The 18,757-nt window shown below is 40.6% G+C and overlaps 1 long non-coding RNA gene across 1 annotated transcript; it reads right to left on the bottom strand.

The window, feature by feature from the left end:
* Positions 1 to 8,789: 8,789 nt before the first annotated feature.
* On the bottom strand, positions 8,790 to 18,117 carry LOC123567973 (uncharacterized). The gene is made up of 3 exons (XR_006691177.3): positions 18,075 to 18,117; positions 17,503 to 17,568; positions 8,790 to 9,454 (listed from the first exon to the last, which is right to left on the bottom strand). It is a non-coding gene; the product is annotated as an uncharacterized lncRNA (long non-coding RNA).
* Between the last annotated feature and the right edge of the window lie 640 nt (positions 18,118 to 18,757).

Below are 18,757 nucleotides of genomic sequence, written 5' to 3' on the forward strand. Positions count from 1 at the left end.
ATGTGTAATACTTTTAATGTGTTACTGGATTCAATTTGCAAGTATTTTGTTGATGATTTTTGCATTAATATTCATTGTGCATATTTGTAGTTTTCCTTTCTTTTAGTATCTTTGTCTGATTTTGGTATCAAGTAATATTAGCCTGATAAAATGAATTTGAAAATGTTCCCTTCTCTTCCGAGATCACGCCACTGCACTCCAGGCCGGGTGGAAAAGCGAGACTCTGTCTCAAAAAAATAAAAAAAATAAAAAGACAAAATAAAAAAGAAAATGTTCCCTCCTCTTTAATTTGTTGGAAGAGTTTGGGAAGAATTGATGTTAACTTTCCCTTAAATATTTGTTGCTCCTCCAGTAAAGCCATCTATCTGATCCTGGGTTTTTCTTTGTTTACAGGTTTTTGACTGCTAAGTCAACCTTATTACTATTGACAGATCTGTTCAACTTTTTTTTTTTTATCATTCAATCTTGGTAGATCATAAGTTCCTAGAAGTCATCTATTTTTTTCTAGGTTATTCCGTTTGTTGGCATACAATTGTTCATAGTAGTGTCTTATGATCTGCTTTATTTCTGTGGCATTAGATATAACATCTCATTTTTCTGATTTTCATTTGAGTCTTCTCTATTTTTTCATAGTTATTCTAATTAAAGGTTTGTCAATTTTGTATTTTTTCCAAAAAACCAACTCTTAGTTTTATTGATTTTTTTCTGTTGTTTCCTGTTTCCTGTCTTGTTATTTATGTGCTAATTTTTATTTATTTCCTTCCGTTGGGTAGCTTTGTGTTTAGTTTGCTCTTTTCTTAGTCCTTTGAGTTGTAAAGTTAGGTTGTTGATTTGAGATCTTTCTTTTTTAAATGTAGGCATTTACCACTATAAACTTCCCTCTTGGTACTATTTTTGCTGCATCCCTTAAGTTGTGGCATGTTGTGTTTTCATTTTTATTTATCTCAAGGTATTTTCTTTTTTTTTTTTTTTTTGTTGAGACAGAGTCTCGCTTTGTCGCCCAGGCTGGGGTGCAGTGGCCAGATCTCAGCTCACTGCAAGCTCCGCCTCCCGGGTTTACGCCATTCTCCTGCCTCAGCCTCCCGAGTAGCTGGAACTACAGGTGCCTGCCACCTCGCCCGGCTAGTTTTTTGTATTTTTTAGTAGAGACGGGGTTTCACCATGTTAGCCAGGATGGTCTCGATCTCCTGACCTCGTGATCCGCCCGTCTCGGCCTCCCAAAGTGCTGGGATTACAGGCTTGAGCCACCGCGCCCGGCCTCTCAAGGCATTTTCTAATTTCCCTTGGGAGGTGTTCTTTGATTCATCGGTTGTTCAAGAGTGTGTTGGTTAATTTCCATATATTTATATAATTTCCAGTTTTCCTTCTGCTGTTAATTTCTAGTTTCATTTCATTGTGGTTAGAAAAAATAATTGGTTGGAAAAAATATTTGGTATTAAATTTCCTTATACTTACTTTGTGGCCTAATATGCAATCTATACTAAAAAATGTTGTATGTATTTCTGAGAAGACTGTGTATTCTGCTGCTGTTGGTTAGAACATTTGGTATATGTCTGTCACATCCCATTGGTCTTTGGTGTTGGTCAAGTCATCTGTTTTCTTTCTGAGATGGAATCTCACTCTGTCGCCCAGGCTGGAGTGCGGTGGCACAATCTCGGCTCACTGCAAGCTCTGCCTCCCAGGTTCATACCATTCTCCTGCCTCAGCCTCCCGAGTAGCTGGGACTACAGGTGCCCGCCACCACGCCCGGCTAATTTTTTGTATTTTTAATAGAGATGTTATTTCACCATGTTAGCCAGGATGGCCTCGATCTCCAGACCTCCTGATCTGCCTGCCTCGGCCCCCCAAAGTGTTGGGATTACAGGTGTGAAGGTCATCTGTTTTCTTACTGATCTTCTGTCTGGTTGATTTAATCCATTATTGAAAGTGGGAAACTGACACATGCACACATATGTTTATTGCGGCACTATTCACAATAGCAAAGATGTGGAATCAACCCAAATGTCCATCAGTGACAGACTGGATTAAGAAAATGTGGCACATACACACCATGGAATACTATGCAGCCATAAAAGAGGATGAGTTCGTGTCCTTTGTAGGGACATGGATGCAGCTGGAAACCATCATTCTCAGCAAACTATCGCAAGAACAGAAAACCAAATACTGCATGTTCTCACTCATAGGTGGGAATTGAACAATGGGATCACTTGGACACAGGAAGGGGAACATCACACACTGGGTCCTATTGTGGAGAGGGGGTAGGGGGGAGGGATAGCATTAGGAGATACACCTAATGTAAATGACGAGTTGATGGGTGCAGCACACCAACATGGCACATGTATAAATATGTAACAAACCTGCACATTGTGCACATGTACCCTAGAACTTAAAGTATAATAATAATAAAAAAAAAGTGGGAAATTGAAATATACTGATATTGTTTTACTTTATCTCTCTTCGATTCTGTCAATATTTGCTTTATATATTTGTGTGCTCTGTGGTTAGGTGCATTTTTAATTGTTATATCTTCCTGGTGAAATCACCCTTTATCCTTACATAATATTTTTTTCTTTATGAAATTATGTTGTGCCTGATAAAAGTATGTCAGCATCTGCTCTCTTTTCATCAACATTTGACCAAAAGGATTATCATCTTTATATTTTCCTATTCTTATGTTTCTGTCTAGTGCTCTTTCATTTCAACTTGAGGGATTCCCTTTAGCAATTTTTGTAAGGCATATCTAATGGTGATGAACTCCTTCAGCTTTTGTTTATCTGTGAAAATGCTTATTTCTCCTTAATTTTTGAAGGACAGTTTCTTGGGAATATTGTATCCTTGGCTGGTAGTTTGTTTATTTTTTCCTTTCAGCACTTTTTTTTTTGAGACAAGGTCTTGCTTGCTCTGTTGCTCACTTGCTGGATTGTAGTGGTGTAAACATGGCTCACTGCAGCCTTGACCTCTGGGCTCAAATGATCCTCCCACCTCAGCTGCTTCAGTAGTTGGGACCACAAGCATGTACCAACATAACCAGCAATTTAAAAAAATTTTTATAGAGATGGGATCTCACCATGTTGTCCAGGTTGGTCTCAGCCTCCTGGGCTCAAGCAGTCCTCCTGCCTTGGCCTCCCAAAGTGCTGGGATTATAGGCATGAGCCACCATGCCAGACTGTTTCAGCACTTTGAATATATTATTTCACTCACTTCTGGCTTGTAATGTTTTTGCTGATAAAGTTGCTGAAAATCTTATGAGAGGTAGCTGGTATTTGACCAGTTGTTTTTCTCTTGTTGCTTTCAAGAGTCTCTCTTTGACTCTGACTTTTGACAGTTTGATTACAATGTCACTTAGTGTGGGCCTCTTCATATTCTTCTTCTTCTTTTTTTTTTTTTTTTTGAGACGGAGTCTTGCTCTGTCACCCAGGCTGGAGTGCAGTGGCCGGATCTCGGCTCACTGCAAGCTCCGCCTTCCGGGTTCACGTCATTCTCCTGCCTCAGCCTCCTGAGTAGCTGGGACTACAGGCACCTGCTACCTCGTCCAGCTAGTTTTTTGTATTTTTTAGTAGAGACGGTTTCACCATGTTAGCCAGGATGGTCTCGATCTCCTGACCTTGTGATCCGCCCGTCTCGGCCTCCCAAAGTGCTGGGATTACAGGCTTGAGCCACCGCGCCCGGCCATATTCTTCTTATTTGAAATTCTTTAAGCTCCTTGAATTTGCATGTCTATTTCCTTCCTCAGATGTGGGAAGTTTTTGGCAATTATTTCTTCAAATAAGCTCTCTACCTTTTTCTCTCTTTGAGACTCTCATTATATGTATATTAGTCCACTTAATGGTGTTATATAAGCTGTTTAGGCTTTCTTCACTTTTTTTCATTCATTTTTCTTTTTGTTCCTCTGACTTGATAGTTTCCAGTGATCTGTGAGTTCACTGATTCTTTTATCTGCTTGATTGAGTCATTTGTTGACTGAATTTTGAACTCTATTATTGTATTTTTCAGCACCAGAATTTTCATTTGTTTCTTGTTTATAGTTTCTCTTTGTTGATTTTCTCATTTTGTTCATGTGTAGTTTTCCTGATTTTATTTAGTTGTCTATCTGTGTCTTCTTGAGCATTGAGCTTCTTAAAGATTATTTTGAATTATTTATATATATATTTATATATGTGTATATATATTTATATATGAGTATATATATATATATTTATATATATGTGTCTATATATTGCACCATGTTGCCTGTTTCTTTGTGTGCTGTTTTTTGGAGTGGGGGCTGGCAGGGGTGCAGGGAATTGTGACTCGGGAAGAACCTTACCAATCATTCTGGCTAGCAATTCTGGGGTCTCTGAAACCTTTTGTGGGGTTATATCTTCTCTCAGTTTGTTTGTATAATTTTACAATTAGAGAAGTTTGCTCACTTGTTTTTTTTTGTTTTTTTTTTCTTCAGATGGAGTTTTGCTATTGTTGCCCAGGCTGGAGTGCAATGGCACGATCTTGGCTCACTGCAGCCTCCACCTCCCGGGTTCAAGCTATTCTCCTGCCTCAGCCTCCTGAGTAGCTGGGATCACAGGTGCTTGCCACTGTGCCCGGCTAATTTTTTTTTTTTTTTTGTATTTTTAGTAGAGACGGGGTTTCACCATGTTGGCCAAGCTGTTCTTGAACTCCTGACCCCGAAAAACACACGCCTCGGCCTCCCAAAGTGCTGGGATTACAGGTGTGAGCCACTGCTCCCGCCCTGTTTACTTTTTAAAAAGGAGTTTGTAGTATCTTGTTCCCTCTGGTGTTTGTCTGGAATATTGCAGACTGACTGGCATTGTGTCAAGCTGATGATTTCTACTTTGTTCTCTGTGGCCCTCAGGTACCCAACATATGCTTATTTGGTTAGTACTCTGGGTCAGGTAGATAGAAATCAGACCGTAGGCCAGCCATCTAGAAAGCCAGAATGTTGGACACATGTTCCAATCTTCTCTTTCTTTCCCAAGGGAGAAGGTGTAAGCTGTATACTTTTTCCCAATTACAATACACTGTGCCAACGTGGGGGAAAGGCTGATGCAATTGAAATGAAATGGTTCTTCTTAACCATTTGGATGTGGTGTTTTTGGTTTTGAGCTTGCCTGGCATATTGCAACTTCCGAACTGTTTCTGAAGTTTTCACAAAGGCTTTGGACAGTATGTTGTTGTTAAATCAGTGTCTCCATGGGGGAATAAGGTTTGGGGCTTCCCATTCTACCATCTTGCTGCTGTAACTCCATCACCTATGCAGTCTTTTTGCCAAGAACATTTTACCTAAATCTAATAATGAGGAAATAATCATATAAATCTGGGGACAATTTGAATACAACTAGCATAAATCCTTCCAAAATATCAATGTCATGAACCTCCTCGTCCCACCAAAAAAAAAATAACCAGGGAAAGTGTTAAAAGAGACAAAAGAGATATAATAGGTAATGTGGTCCATGAAGCTTGATTAGATTCTGAGTTTTTAAAAATGCCATAAAGTCATTTTGAAGATAATTGAGTAACTTTGGATATATGCTGCTTATTAGATGGTATTTTTAAATAATGATAAATGTTTTAGGTGTAATAATGGTATGGTAGATATGTAGAAGAATTTCCTTGTTCTTAGGAGATTTATCTTGGAATATTTAGGGCAGAAATATCACAATGTCATAATACACACATATACAGGGGATGAACAAATATATGACAAAATGTCAACAGTTGGTGAATCTATATAAAGGTTATAAAGGTATTCTTTAAACTTATTATAAAATTATTTTTCAAAATAAAAAGTTGGGGAGATAAGCCCAAGGAGACATTATTCTTATCATTCCCATTTTACAGATGAGAAAACTAAAGTTCAGAATGGTTAAGTAGCTTACTGTAGGTCACACAATAACAAAGTTGAGAGTTCAACCTGAGTAGGTTTGTGCAACTTCCATATTTTATGAGCACTTGAAGGAAGAATTGGTGTTACCACTTTTTACAGAGAAGGAATCTGAGACCTGGAGAAAACATGGAATGCCCAGGGTCATGGGTGTAGGAAATGGAGCCACAGCATCAGTCCAGTGTTACCTTTGGAGTTTGGTGCTCTTCCCATTGTATGTTGCTGAGAAAGTGAGAGGGAGAAGGAGCAGGAGACACTGAGATAAGACAGAGGCTAAAAGCCTTAAGTTTTCTCTTTCTGATAAACTCCCCACCCTTTACCCTGACAAGTGTTTTAGTAAGATCTGGGAATGGAGCCAGCGCTGAGATGTGGCAACTATGGGCTCAATTTACAGTCTGATGGATCCTGTGCACGCGCTGTTCTCTGCCAGCTCTTTCTTCCACCCTACACTTGCCTCCACACCTCTCAATATTCTCTGTCTCACATGCACTCAGCCTCCACAGACCTTACTCCTACTCATCCTTCAGGCCTCAGATTAGACTACATTGATTTCAGGAAACCTTTCTTAAACCTCACCAATCCCTACCCCATCCACATTCCCATAGGGTAAGAGACCCCATTTCTTTCAGAGCTTCCTGTTATCATGACTCATATTGGGCACCGATTATGAGCACTAACACATATTAACTCATTTGGTCCTCAAAACCCGTAAGATTGATAGTAATATTATATCCCCATGAAGAAGTTAAGACATAGAAAACCTAATTAACTTCCTTAAGATAAAACAAAACTGTATAAATTCAAACACAGGCATCTGGTTCAGAACCTAAACTTTTAACCACTATGTGGTAATTGTTCTTCTCAGCATGTGTTTATTGACTCTCTGTCTTCCCTGTGTAAGTGAAAGCTCTATTGCTTGTTCACTAGTATATCGTGGAACTTGGCCGGGGGCCTGGCATCATCAGGGCTTGATAAATACTTGTTGAACAGACAGCAATGTGGGTAGTGCAATGGGAGGAGCAAGGCCATCAGGAGTCAAACATACCAGAGTTTGTTACATGGCCACTTACCAGTTAGGTGATTTTGGGTAGGTCAATTGACTTTGTAGTGCAGCCATTTTTGCAACTGAAAAATGGAAGTTATTGTGGGAATTCATTGCAAAAGTGTGTTATAAACTGCACTTGGTATAAATGTCAGTCATGATGGTTTCTGATCTTTGGAAGGTAACCAGAACATGATTCTTTCTACTTCCAAAAGAAAAACAAGGTAGAGCCTGCGATCAGAAAAAAGTCATTCCCTGCCTATGCTGACTAGGCCCTCCAGGATAGGCCTGAAATTGTTAGGTCATGAGACTCTTTGGCTGCCCAAAGAGGCCTGACTTAAGTGCCTGACTCTGTGCCTGCCTTTGAGAGCTCTGCTTAGGGTGTGAGACTCAGTGTGTCCATGGGTTGCTAATGGGCTGAATCTAGGGATCAAGCCAAGCCTTGGGATAACTCTGCAGCAGAATCAGAGAATGGAAGTGAGAGAACTATGAAACCACTGTCTTCACTCATCCCTATGGCCACCTCACCCCAGGAGAGGTCTCCGGAGAACAAGGTGCTGTGGGTTCTCTTCTCTTCACACATCATTTTTAACTGCCTGTGTGCTGATGCCTCCTGCTCAGACATGGGGGCAAGCCCAGGATGAGCATGTAACTAAGGAATGATGGGATTAGGTCCACCCTGACTCACATGAAGAAAAGTAAGAAAACAAATCCCAGAAACACATGGCTTCAGTCTTGTAAAGCCTAGAAGTAAGCCTAGTTCTTAAACATATTTCTTGACTATTTCTATAGGTATTAAGCTACTTAAAAGCTTGGCGGGATTAAACAATAGATGTTTTGTGAAAATTAAGAAAGTGGCACCTCTCTGAGCCAGAAGGAACATGGTAGGAACTAGTAATGGTTTTACTAAAAATATTGGTTGCCCAGTTAGAGACCATGGGAAGTTGCAGACCCAGGAGGTCTGGCTTTCAGAGAGTTAGGACTTCCTGAAGGACATGGAGAAAGAAATGTAGCTGGATACAACTATCTGCCAGGCCTTGGGTTGATCGAAATATTAAGCTACATAAGCACAGTTCTTGCTCTGAAGGAGCTCTTAATTTATTGGATTTTTATTTAAATTAATTATAAGAAGTAAAAAAACAACAAAAAAAAAGTGTATGGATTAAGTAATAGTTAATGGGGGTCTGTTTCTAGTGAAATGCTATTCAACCTTAAAAACAAAAAATCAATGGTAAGGAAACACAGGGAAGGCATGACAGAGTCTTTTTTTTTTTTTTTTTTTGAGATGGAGTCTCACTGTGTCACCCAGGCTGGAGTGTAGTGGTGCAATCTTGGCTCACTGCAATCTCCACCTCCTGGGTTCAAGTGATTCTCCTGCCTCAGCCTCCTGAGTAGCTAGAATTACAGGCATGCACCACCATGCCTGGGCCTAAAAAGCCTTCATATGACTCATTTTAAAAAGGATGTTTGGCCGGTCGTGGTGGCTCATGCCTGTAATCCCAACACTTTCGGAGGCTGATGTGGGTGGGTCGCTTGAGCTCAGGAGTTCCACACCAGCCTGGACAGCATGGTATAACCCCGTCTCTACAAAAACTAGTGGTGCATGGTGGTGTGTGCCTGTAGTCCCAGCTATGTGCAGGGCTGAAGTGAAAGGATTGCTTGAGTCTCGGAGGTTGAGACTGCACTGAGCCATGAACATGCCACCGCACTCGAGCCTGGATGACAGACTGAGACCCTGTCTCAAAAAAAAAAAAAAAAAAAAAGGAAAGGAAAAAAGAGAAAAAGGATATATTCGTAAGTTCCATTTCCCTTCATAAAATTTGTCTTCCATTTTTGTTAAACTGTTGAAAATGCAGTGAGAAATTTTTTTTTTTTTTTTTGAGACGGAGTCTCGCTCTGTCGCCCAGGCTGGAGTGCAGTGGCGTGATCTCGGCTCACTGCAAGCTCCGCCTCCCGGGTTCACACCATTCTCCTGCCTCAGCCTCCTGAGTAGCTGGGACTACAGGTGCCCACCACCACGCCCGGCTAATTTTTTGTATTTTTAGTAGAGACGGGGTTTCACTGTGGTCTCGATCTCCTGACCTTGTGATCCGCCCACCTCGGCCTCCCAAAGTGCTGGGATTACAGGCGTGAGCCACCGCGCCTGGCCAGCATTGAGAATTTTTATGGTCATCCAACTAGAAGAGCTTTAAATAATGACCCAAATTTAAGGTCTAGAAGCCAAAATAATCATGGATAATGAATTGGTCTTTTATTTCCTGGAACTTGTTATGACATTCCGTAGATTTCACCATACTGTTCTTGAATTAGATGCATGACACAGTAGCCTCTTTCTTCAGTCTTTTCTTTAGCTCATGATCTCTGCAGCCCTGTAATTGTGGGATTCTTGTGAATATTATTGTTAGCCTCTTTCTCTTCATTTTCTCCTTGAGAATTCATCTACTCCTGTGGTTTACAACTTCTTTCTTCTTGGATAACCTAGAAACTTGTAGTTGCACCTTGGTTGCAACTTGGACTCCAGTGCTGTATTCCAACTATTTAGGGAAAAGGAGTACAAGATAAGGGAGCTAAATTTTGTTTAGAGCATGTTACCTAATTCCCACAATCACTCTGTCCGGTTTGGGCATTAGCACTTTTTAGATGTGGGTCACAGAGAGCCCAAAGTCAGACTTTCATGGAATAGTAAGTTGATGATTTGCATCCTGGTCTTCTGGCTCCTATTTCAGGGCTCTATCTACCATGGCTGCCTCTCTTTTGGATCTTATGGTCTGTATTTGGCATTTATTTATTCATTCCATCCACTTATGTAGAAATATTGCATGCCTTACCATATTTCAGGAACTATGCTAGGGATGGGGGTATAAGGAAATGAATAGGACACTGTCCTTTCTTTTAGAAGATAACAGGCTGGCAGAGGAGGTTGAAAAGACAGATGACTGCACAAGGTGATAAAGGCCCTGATCTTCTATGGAATGCACTGTTTGCCAGGATAGCTGGGGAGGCAGTCAGGGAGAGATATTTCATGAGGTTTTGAATGAGGAGTAGAAATGTGGCTTCCCATTCCAATAGGGCTGTGCCTTTTATTTCACTTTTCAGGTTTATGTTTTGTCTTCCTCCCTACCACAAGTACAGGCATAGTAGGCCCTTACGTTGTTGAATGACAGCTACAAACAGGACTGAGGCTATAATGCAACAAAATATCTATACTTAATTCTTAGGTAAAAATCTCAATATATCAAACAGATCTCCTACCCGAACACTTATCAGCATGAGATAGTTCCTGCCTACTTTGTAAGGGAAGAAATTATATAGTGGTGAGATTTAGTGACTCGTTTAAGGTCACACAGCATTTAGTGTCAAAATCCTGAGCAGGGTCTGCTCCTTGGACTGCCTATCTTCCATCTTTTAACATCTGAATGTGACTGACTCTTCCAGAATAGCTGGAGACAGAACCTGAGCAAGAACAGAACAGCGTTTCATCGCTGCTGGTGAGAGGAAGAGTCCACAAAAGTGCATCCAGTATAGAGATGTTAATGGCCTATTAGGATCTTACAATTCTGGCAGTTTCTTACCACCTGGACATTAATGACTACAGTTAATTATTCACCTCGGTCAGACTCTGGGAAAACCTGCCAGGTGCTGTCCTACGCTATGAAAAACCACCTCACTGCCAAAGAGGAAAAGGTTGTTTCTTTGTCCCTGAATTCACAGAGGTGGAAGCGGTTCTTTTTAATAGGTCTGGAATCTGAACTTTCGTAAAAGGTACCTTATCTCCCGACTTTCTCATATGTCTTCATCTGTTCTATTGACTCTCTTTGATGGAATATACCAGCCGGCGCTACAAAGTGCTTTTTAATACTTTGGTAAACAGTTGAGAGAGAAAAACCTCATTACAGATAAAGTGAGAAGTGAAGTTGGACAGCCCATTTATCTTACTCAAGATGAAGTAAGGGCTATTGCTCAATTAGGCTAAAATAAAATCTCTCATGTTTCCTTCCTAATGTCTTGTTTGGGGGCAGGGGTATGGGGGCGGGGGAAGTGAGTGGCAGGATGAGTAAGCTTCTGAAATATTGCCCAAGAATGTGACAGGCGTCGGGGGAGGGAAATGAGCTTCAGCAGCTGCTCCTACAGCAGTCACTTTGCATTGCTTTCTGCCAGCAGGAAGCGGGGGCACGAGATAGCTAGGGGTCCATCAGAGAGAGCCAGCTCAAGTCCTTCTTCAGTCCTGTCCACTGCACTTTCATTAGCAGCCTCAGAAAGGAAAGGGGAGGAGGGGCAGATGGCAAAGGATTATCCGTGGGGCTTTCGGGAAGAGGAATTGAGAAGAGTGAATTTGATCCAAATCTAAAATGTATAAAGATTGTACACCTGCTCTTATTCTTTAGTCATTAATCAGAGTGGTTTGTTGCTGTTTTTTAATGGGGATGGAGTTGGGGAGAGGGAGTGCAGGGTTTGGGAAAGGACGGTGGCAGTGAAGGAGAATGAGAAAATGTGTCTTGTTGCCCTGAGCTTGCACCTGGCTGTTCCTCAATGTGCTGTGCTAGTTGATAGAATGTTTTCATTTTCTCTTCCCCTCAGAGACACATGTTTATTCTCTTAAAATAGGGAAAATCCCATTTTTCCTTTCAGACTGTTTAATCTCAAAGAAGGAGAAGATCTTGGCCAGAAGATACCTTGTTTCCAGTTTGAATCAGATCAAGTTTACCCGGAGAAGTCAGAGATGTGTTTTACAAAGGCAGATAGAATGAAGGCTAAAGTTCTGACTCATTCATTTGATGTTTTAGGTGTTTTAAGTACAAATACTCCCTCCTGAGCTCAGGTACTAATCTTGTTTTGTATATGATATCCATGGATATTAGCACTTGTAGTCTACTCTTTGTGCTGTGACTTCAGAAAATGTTTATTTAGATAGAAAGTACAAACTATTTACCCTTTCCTTCATGTGAGCCTTAGAGAATCATGTACCGAGGCATTGCCAAGTGGTATTTTGATTCAGCCCCTCTGATTAGGTCATTAAAATAAGAAGATTTTTACTTCTTCTCCTTCAAGGGTAACCAAGAGCCCCAGGGTGGAAGGAGAGCAACCTCCCTGTCAACTGACCTATAGCGCAGTGAAGACCACAGCTATCACCATTACTTCAGAACCAAAGTCTGAGAGCACCTGCCTGCCCCAGAAGATTGGGAATCGTGCCCCAAAGCTGCCTCTCTCAAGAAAGAGATCAAATGCTTCAAAGATCACTTAGAATACTTTACCCATCACATACAGTAGAGCAGGATGAAAAATCCGGGTTGATTTATGGAGTGGTAAATGGTCCCTTGTTGACAGGATACATTTGTTTAGAATTTTGATTTACCAAGTATGTGCCATGAAGCAAAGCTAAGAGGCAACTGGGAAATTCTTCAAGCAGGTATTAGATTTTGAAGTGAGAATTTAACTTGGATGCTTGTCATGGTGGCTGGTGCTGGGCAAGTCCCAGAGAGTGGAGCCAAGTGATCAACTCCTAATACCTCTTTTAGCCACTTTCAGATGTTAGGAGATTTTACAGTCCTTTTCTAAGACTTTCAGCAGCCTAAGTCCCTGGGAAGGTGGTTAGCCTGGCAGCCATGATAACTGCGATTATATGTCTATACCCTGGATTTACCTGTAATCTGTGAGCTCTTCAAAGACAGAAATCCTCTGTTTTTCTTTTGTTTAGTAGGTGCACAAAGTGTAATAACTGGCTGAACTGAACTCAGTGGACTGCTTGGTGTCGTACTGCTGTAGACTAGAGCAGATACAGCATTTTCCATGTTTCCAGCAAGTCTAGGAGGACTTTATAAAATGGCAGGCTGAAAATCAGCCTGCAACTAGAAGCATATTTTACCAGAAATACTCCTATCTCTACAGAGGGATGCGTGGTCTTTGTGGGGGAGAAAAGTTACTCAGGCATTCCCACAGGTTTATGTAAGACTATCCAACTCCAAATCCAGTTTCTGTGTTCACCAATCCACCCGAAACTACCAAGGTGGTTATCTAGACACCTTTCAACCAGGAAAAAGATGCCCAGGCCAGGAATTTTTTTAAGAGAGGAGGAGGAGACTCGAAGCTAAAATAAGTTTTCACAGCCTCTTCATTCAAGAAATTGGGGTTAAAGAGAAGGCATAAGTTCTAGTATTTGATAGCCATTCACAGTAGTGTTCACAGTAGGGTGACTATAGTTAATGTAATTTATTGTACATTTCAAAATAGCTAGAAGAGATTTGAAATGTTCCCAACACAAAGAAATGGTAAATGTTTGAGGTGATGGATATCCTAAATACCCTAATTTAATAATTATACATTGTGTGCATCTATCAAAATATCACATGTACCTCATAAATATGTACAATTATGTATTAATAAGAAATTTTAACTAAAAATGATTACATAAACTAAACTACAATTACATAGTCACAGAAAACTAGCATGAAAGTGGTTATTTAATTTAAAAAAAAAGAGAGAAATTTAGAACTTCTTAAGGAATAAAATGAAAATAGGCCACAATGAACAGGTGACATAAAGCTGAGAGGAATTGAGTACATGACCTTGAAGGGGTCTCCTAAAACTAAGCAGTGGGTCAGAAGGCTGGCAAGCTCTAATGCTTAGACTCACACAAGTCCATGTGAGGAATTAGACTTTGGGCCTCCCTGTGGGGACCTCCGGGCAGCAGTCTTCAACCCAAAGGGAATTGCCTACCCTTTGGAGGAGTACAAATGACTTTCCATGAGGCCCTTAAATTACTTGTAAGGAAATTAATTTTTATATTCTCAATTTCCAACTGTACTTTTCCCTAAGATTGATCTGCCAAGTCTGTGATTGGTTGGTTCTTCTCACCTCCTTTTAAAAAAATCTTTTTTTTTTTTTTTTGATTAATGAGAGACAAACCTCTCATCCATCCTAAGTCCTATTAATGTGGATTGCCCAGGGCACTAAGCAAAGGAACAATTCCAGGATGGAATTCCAGGATGAATCGCTCCTGAGGCGAGTCACATGGGTGCCAGAAGGAAATATTGAAGGGAACTTTTCATTATTATCAAGAGAGAAACTCTTGGCAAGATTCTGAGGGCTTATCCATCCATTCTTCCATCCATCCATCCGTCTATCCACCCATTCATCTTTGAATTAGAATTTAAAAGTGAGATGATTGTCCCATGGATAAGCATAAGTATGCTTATTTGAGTTGAAAAATGAAGTAAGACTTTTTCTGACACAAAGTAAGTCTGATTTAGATTATTGGTTTGACAATGACTGGGTTTGCCAAGTTCTATGGTGGATGCTGCCTATAAATTGATCTTAGTATAAAGTTCCAAGATTTTGACAAAAAGTATATATTCAGAGCCTGTATGCATCATAGAACATGTTGGGAATTAAGCTTATAATTAACATTTTTTTAGTTTAAAATTGTGTAGAGTGCACATAGATTATTTTTCAAAAAAATTTAAGGAAATATGCAAGAAAATTTGACAACTGCATTAGAGATTCTTAGAGGGCTAGTCTAGGCTGGAGCAATTTGAGGAGGTTTCTTGAAGTGCTAGAACTGAGCTGGGTTTTAGAGGATGGTAAGATGGTTCAAAGTGAAAAGGCAGAGAAAGGCTGTCTGGTTATTTATTCAGTGTCAACAGGATATGCAAGGACTTCGAGGCTGTAGCAAACATGAGTGGAGAGATGGTAATGTGACCAGCTTAGTCTCAGGACAACAACCATTGGAATGGCAGATACAATAATGTTGGTCACGTCTTAGCCCGAAAAAATTTAGTATCTCACTTGCTGGGGAGTAGAAAGAGGGCAGATCAAACATGCAATAAGACAGGTTATAAAAAGCTTTAAAAGCCCCATAGGGAAATCTAGATTTTAAGCCACATGAACAAAGCAGAGTTTAATCAATGTTAATCTCTCTCATCTTCTCTCAGGGTGTGTTGTTCTTCCTCTGAATCCCGATAAAGTCATTTCCATTCTTTTGCTATAGGATTGCCATATCATGGCAATCATTTGTTTACAACTGGTCTCCTCTATTAGTCTGTAAACTTTTCAAGAACATGAATTATGTCTTATTTATCTTTGTAGCCCCAGTGCCTAGCACATTTCCCCTCAAGCAATGGGATCTTAATAAACTTTTTATTAATGAATGAAAAAATGAACAAAAGAAATCCAAAAGAAAGGTGAAGAGGGACAAACTAGGAAAAAAGGACTAATACTGCTATGTAGTTTTAGGTACCAAGGACTTTTAGTCATCAAGCTAATTCTCACCTGTGGGATAGGAAACACTGTTGTAGTCTGAAAACTGAGGAGATGCCTAAATTTAAGTAGTGAGTTGTGAAGTCATTTCTGAAGCGGGTTTAGTTCTAAAGTACATAGGAATTTTACTTTGTTGTCTATTGAACTGTAGGTCACAACTCGTTAGTGGCTTATGATTAAGGCATGTCCAGATAGCTGGCAATGCTTTGTTTCTGTGTATGTCTGTAAGGGTGTTTCTGGAAGAGATTGGCATTTGAATCAGTGGACTGAGTAATGAAGATCCACCCTCATCCAATCAGCTGAGGGTCCAGATAGAACAAAAAGGTAGAGGAAACATGAATTTGCTCTCTCACTTTCTCTTTTCTGGAACAGAAACATCCTTCTCCTGATTTTGGACATTAGAACTTCAGGTTCTCTGGCCTTTGGACTCTGGAATTTGTACCAGAATGGCCCCCTAGTTTCTTAGGACCCCTAGGTTCTTAGGCCTTGGGCCTCAAACTGTCAGTTACACCATTGGCTTCATTGGTTCTGAGGCCTTCAGAGTTGGCCTGAGCCATGTTACCAGCTTTCCTGGTTCTCCAGTTTGCAGATGGCCTGTCACAGACCTTCTCAGCCTCCATAATCACATACGCCAATTTCTCTAATCGATCCCTCTTTATCTATCTATCTATCTATCTATCTGTCTGTCTATTCCTCCATCTCTCATCCATCCATCCATCCATCCATCCATCCATCCATCCTATTGGTAATACATGAATCATAACCAGCATTATAAAAAGAGAACAGAGTAACTTTAGTAATTTTTCAGTTGTGTGTGTGTGTGTGTGTGTGTGCACGTGTGTGTGTGTGTACTTTGTCTCAATGTAAAATGTATTTCTTTTTTTTTTTTTTTTTTTGAGACGGAGTCTGGCTCTGTTGCCCGGGCTGGAGTGCAGTGGCCGGATCTCAGCTCACTGCAAGCTCCGCCCCCCGGGTTTACGCCATTCTCCTGCCTCAGCCTCTCGAGTAGCTGGGACTACAGGCGCCCGCCGCCTCGCCCGGCTAGTTTTTTGTATTTTTTAGTAGAGACGGGGTTTCACCGTGTTCGCCAGGATGGTCTCGATCTCCTGACCTAGTGATCCGCCCGTCTCGGCCTCCCAAAGTGCTGGGATTACAGGCTTGAGCCACCGCGCCCGGCCTGTAAAATGTATTTCTTACTATGGATCATAGTGAAAAAGTTTGGAAAATGAAGTACTGTATACTTTTATGCTTGAACTAAATAGTGATAGTGCTAGTGGAAAATAAAGGATTGATGGGAGAGACACGTTGGAGCAAGAGTGGACATGACATATTTTTGTCTCTTTCTTGCTTTCTTTCTTTCCATTTTTTCCCTTTCATTCTCTTTCCCTCCTTCCTTCCTTCTTTGCTTCCTTCCTTCCTTCCTTGCTTCCTTCCTTCCTTCCCTCCTTCCTTCTTTCCTTCCTTCCCTCCTTCCTTCTTTCCTTCCATCCATCCCTCCCTCCCTCCCTCTCTTTCCTTCCTTTCTTGGAGTCTTGCTATGTTGCCCAGGTTGAAGTGCAGTTCCTCTTGTCTCAGCCTCCTGAGTAGCCAGGACTACAGGTGTGTGCCATCATGCCTGGACAGGACTTAACATTTGATTGACTGTAAGAGTTCAGTTAAAAAGGTCACCAAGACATTGGAAGAATATGGGTACCATTCATATAAAAATTAAAGTAGGGGGTTGTAGCATCATTAATGCTGCTCACACATTTCTAGCTCTTTGCCTGTGTGTACATGATAAGCTTATACTTCTTGGACCTTTCATGCGGGTGGAGTCATGTGAAGCGTTCAGGGCAATAAGATGTGGGTAGAATTGATGTGTGTCACTTCCAGGCTGGGGTATGTAAAAGCTGATGTAAGACCCTCTAGAACTTTCATTCCCTCTGCTGTGGCACCTGGTGATGTTTGAAATAGTGGCTGCTCTATCAGTCTGGGATCTGGAGTGAGGAGATTTGGAGCAGAGCTTGTTAGTCAACCTGTGGTGGACATGTTGCATTAGTAAGAAATAAGCTTTTGCTGTCTTAAGCAACTGAGAATTGGAGACTGTTAATTATCACAGAAAAATTTAACCTATTCTAATTGACAGAGGGGTAGTGCTGGCGGAGGGAATACTTCTTTTTTGTATTACTGAGCTGGAAAGGGGAAGCACACAAGTAACATATGGTTTCTGAGGAAGCTCTAGGCTAAACAATCAGATCTACAGGATGAAAGGAATATGCATCGAAAGTGTAGAAAGTTCCATTATCAAAAAATTCTAGACCCAGAAGTATAACAAATGTAGAAATTTTACCTCCATCTCCTTCCACACTCCTTAATCCATCTGCTGGGCCAGTTCTTGAGCCAGCTGCTCTCCTTCCTGTGGTAGACAGAATAGTGGCCCCTAAAGATATCCATTTCTAATCCACCCTATGAATATGTTACCTTACAATTGGAAAAGCAATTTTGCAACTGTCATTAAGGTTAAGGATTTGAGATAGGACAATTACACTGGATTGTCCAGGACTCAATCTAATCACACAAGTCCTTAGAAACAGAGAACCAGAGATGGCAACAGGAAAAGCATTCAATACACTGTTGCTGGTTTTGAAGAAGTAGGAAGGGGGCCACAAGTCAAGGAATGCAAGCAGTCTTTAAAACCTGGAAAAGTCAAATAAATGGATTCTCCCTCAGAGCCTCCAGAAAGGAATGCAGCCCTGCCATCACCTTGATTTTAGCTCAGTGTGACCCAAGTCAGATTTCTGACCTACAGAACTGTAATACAAAACATTTGTATTCTTTAAGCCACCAAGTTTGTGGCAATTTGTTAGCACAGTAACAGAAAACGAACACACTTTTCTACTCCTATACAGAAACATTCCTTACGCTTTCTTCCTTGTGCTTCTTGCCTCCATCATCCCTGCAGGATGAAATGCTTGCCACTCCTGCTGATAACAGCTTAAACTCCACCTCTTCAATGGAGTCATCCCCCAATCCCTCCAGTTGAAAGTAAATACTTTCTTCTCTGTCCAGCTATCATGCTTTGCCCATAGCTTTGCACTTTCGATCTGGTGTATAATCACTATTTATTTGTCACTGATTTCCACTGTGCTGTTATGTGCACGAAGTCTGATACATAAATCACACATAAATGATATGCAGTAGTTAAAAAGCAACACTTCAAGGAAACAACTAGGTTTTTTTTCTTCTTTTAACCACTGGGTCACTGCAGGTGGCAGAGAACATCTGAAAAAGCAGGCCAGAGATGATAATAGAGTTTTTTTTTTTTTTTTTTTTTTTTTTTTTTTTTTTTACATTTAGTATTGAATGTGGTCAACATTAAAGTTGTTATCTTTACCTTAAAAGTCTGTACTGTCTATGAAGTCTTTCATGATGCATACTAATTGCATAGTCAGTCCATGCCATGCTTCCCAGCTAAGAGAACACTCATTTTCTTTTCAGGTATCTACCTTTTCCTCATATGATTTAAGAGACTTCATCCCCTGTTCCTAGGATAGAGTCAATAAGTCTAAGCTAATTATAGTAATCCCATTCCTGTTGCTATTAAT

Source organism: Macaca fascicularis, chromosome 1 (genome assembly GCF_037993035.2).
Source record: "Macaca fascicularis isolate 582-1 chromosome 1, T2T-MFA8v1.1".
NCBI lineage: Eukaryota > Metazoa > Chordata > Mammalia > Primates > Cercopithecidae > Macaca > Macaca fascicularis.